Raw genomic sequence first — 3504 nt, 5'->3', positions numbered from 1 at the left:
AGCCGGGAGCCCATCATCCCAGGATGGAAGCCAGGAAGGGGCTGGGAAGTGGGAACATACCCGCAAGATGAGCCTCCTGGTGGGGAATCAGCCCCTGCTGGCCCCCCGCCGGCCTCCCGCAGCGCAGCGCAGCAGCGGAGCACCAATGCTGTGCGCGACCGGCAGGCACCTGCCAATCTCAGCCCCGGGCCCCAGCCCCAGCCCCCGCTCCCTGAGGACAGATAATTCTCCCGCTCTCCCAGCCTGACAAAATAACTAATGCTAACTCAATAAAGTCCCCCTTGAAGGTTTTTAATTACCAGACTGTGCCAAAGACTAAAGACTCCAGGAGCAGGAGGGAGGCCGGGGGAGGCTGGTGGAGGTCGCGAGGCTGAGGTAGGGCAGCGGGCGGACGTCCCTCCCAACTGGGACGAGGGCACGGCCAGGCCGCTGCTGTCCAGGGTGCTGGGCCTGGCGGTCACGAGGATTTAGGATTCCTACTTGCAACAGCGGCCACTGATGGAGGCCAGGCTAGGTTCCCAGCAGGAACCCGACGGAGATGCTCTCCTGTAAGGCGCCTGGACAATCACAAGGCAGAAACTGAGACCCCACTGCACAGATGAGGACAATGAGGCTCAGAGGGGGGCAGCGGCTCGGCTCGCTGTGGATACACAGCCCAGCGGGGATGCTCCAGTTCTACTTGGTGCCAGGTGGAATGCCTGGCTGCCTGCAGCAGGAAATACAAACAAGAGTGTGGCTGAAAGGAGGGTCTGAGGGCACAGGGATGGCCCTCAGGGAAGGATCTAGGGGCACCCGGGTGGCTCAGTTGGTGAAGCGTCTGCGTCTGCCTTTGGCTCAGGTCATGATCCCAGAGTCCTGGGATTGAGCCCTGCACTGGGCTCCCTGCTCAGGGGGGAGCCTGCTTCTCTCTCTGCCTCTGCCCCTCCTCTGGCTTGTGCTCTATCAAGTAAATAAAATAAAAATAAAATTAAAAAACAGAAAGTGTCTAATGGTGTGTGTGGCTTCTGTGCAGTGAGATGTGCTGGGCTGGGGAGGAAGACAGCACTGCCAGGAGCTGGCCGGATGGAGGCTGCCCAGGAAGACTGAAGAGCCTAAAGACAGGAGCAGCCTGGCTGGAATACCACCAGTCACAGGCGCGAGGGGGCTCAGGGACCCCTATGATAAACCCCTGCTGCCACTAAAGGAAATGACAGGGGAGGGAAAGGCACGGCAGGAAAAGGGATGACAGTCTAATGACCTAGCCAAGCCTCCCAACCCTGTCCAAGCACTTCTTCTCTGACTGAAGAAAAAGTCAGTAGCAGCTAGAGGGATATACATGCACTTCCTCTGCCCCAGAGCAACCCCAAACTCCTCCCCCCTCCCTTTGTGAGCTGGCCCTGCCCTCGCGCCCCAAGCACTCCACACTCCCATCCAGGGGCCTGCCTTCTGCTCCTTCCAACTTGCCCAGCCTCTGCCTGCCTCGGGACCTTTGCCCTGGCTGTTCCTTCTCCTGGGAATGTTCCTGCACAGATGATTCATGTCATTCAGGTCACAGCCCAAATGGCATCATGAACTGCCCTGCCTGCTTACCATGGCCTTCTCTGTCACGGCTGAGTACCCACCAGCACAAATGCCATGCAGCCTCCAGTTCTAACCCACACATCCATCCCCTCCTCCAGGCAGCCTTCCCAGGAGCGACCTGCTCCCCAAATGGTACAGGCTGCCCTCAACACTCAGACCCTAGGCATCACTGAGGTGTGGACTCTGAAGCCAGCCTTCTGGGGTTCGAATCCTGCCCCAGCCACTTACTAGCTGTATGAGCTTCTGCAAATCTGTTTCTTCATCTATAAAAAGAGGGTAAACCCTCTATTTGTGGCAGACTTAGAACAGTGTCCACTTAGTGCTTGATGTTGCCCGGCCTATCATCAGCGGATCCTCTGCCAGCATGCACCCTGGACACACACTCAGTGAGCACACCATCCTGGCTAAACGTCTGGCCCTGCACAACCAGCCAGTGAGGTACACCTGGCTCCGTTTTCTCGGTGAGGCCACGGAGGCTGCAGGAGGCTCAACGTTCTATGGTCCTGCTGCCCCGGCTGTGCTCTTTTCGCTGCTGCTTCTGTGAATCTGCTCTTCCCAGCTCTGCAGAAGCGCCAACTTGGGGGGTGGGGGGCGGTGCTGAGAGCCAGCACAGCTGTGCCTGGCTCCCGAGGGCCGCGCAGGGTGGCTGGAGGCCCCAACACCCAGCCCTGCCTGGAGCCTCCTGGCTGGGATCACAGCCCTGCGGTGTTCGAGCTGCTGCCCACCAGCCGGCCTCCTGGCATCGGGCCCGGGATGCCAGCCAGCCGGGAGAGGAGGCAGCTTGGCTGTCAGCCAGCTCACGGTGCCCGAGCTGTCAGCCGGGAGGCAGGCCAGAGACCCCCGCCCCCTGAATGGGGCCCGGGCCAGGCCACCGGGACAGGGCCGAGTCACTTGCTGCCACGGGTCTGCAAGGGCTCTCTGGGTGCCAGCCCCAAATAGGGCTCAGGGACATAATCTCACCATGTGGGGACCCAAGAGGCTTTGTCCCCATTTATTCAGCTCAGCTTTCACTGTAGTGCAAGTAGCACGTGGAGCAGGGGAATTTTCAAGTCAAATAATAATAAAAACAGCAACAACCACAGCTGACATTTAGCAAGCACTTACTTCGTGCCAGGTGTTTTATGCGCTGCTGCACGGACTCCTCCCAAAGGGAGATGCTGTTTTTATTCCCCCTCTACAGACTGACAAGTGAGTCCAGAGAGGTGCAGGAACTCACTGAGAACTGCACAGCGTGCTGGGGGAGGTCTCTGGTTTTGAGCTCAGGCCCCAGAACCTCTATAGCAATCTCTCTGCTCCACTGGCTCAGGCAGGCCTATGTGCCCACAATGGATGGCCCAGCTGGGTGGCCTTTGGCCAGGAAGTCATCCATCTGTAAAATGGGCACTGTCAGAGAGGATCACACTGTAAAGTTGACCGGGGGCTAGAGGCAGAAAACCGGGCCTGAGCAGAGGACATGTTCCATAATTATGGCTAGTCGTTGGTCATAGTCACTGAGCTCCAGGAATGATGAGAATAAGAAGGCCCCTCTCATCAGAGCCTCTGCCGACCTGCCCCCCGACGGCATCCTGGGCACCCTCCATGGGTATGGCATGGCTGGGCCAAAGGGGGTGGCACCCGGGAGGAACACTTCCTAGGGCTAACTGAAAGCTCATGATGTAGGGCTTGAGCCTGACCCAGGAGCTGCCCCTTTGCACACCCCTCACCATGCCTAGACAAGGTAAACTCAGGAAAAACAGGCCAGAGAATCAAAGGCCTAGGCCAGACCAATGGATGCAGACCCATCTCTGGTGTGGATCTCTCTTGCTCCCTGGTCCACAGAAAGGCTTGGATTCTGCATCCCCCTGCCAGCTGGGGCCCGCTGGGCAGGGCCCACTACTTTTGGCTCAAGGTCTTCTAGAAAAGACTGGAGGTGGGGCACCTGGGTGGCTAAGTTGATGAAGCGTC

Source organism: Vulpes lagopus, chromosome 5 (assembly GCF_018345385.1).
Source record: "Vulpes lagopus strain Blue_001 chromosome 5, ASM1834538v1, whole genome shotgun sequence".
Taxonomy (NCBI): domain Eukaryota; kingdom Metazoa; phylum Chordata; class Mammalia; order Carnivora; family Canidae; genus Vulpes; species Vulpes lagopus.
This window is presented reverse-complemented; position numbering follows the sequence as displayed.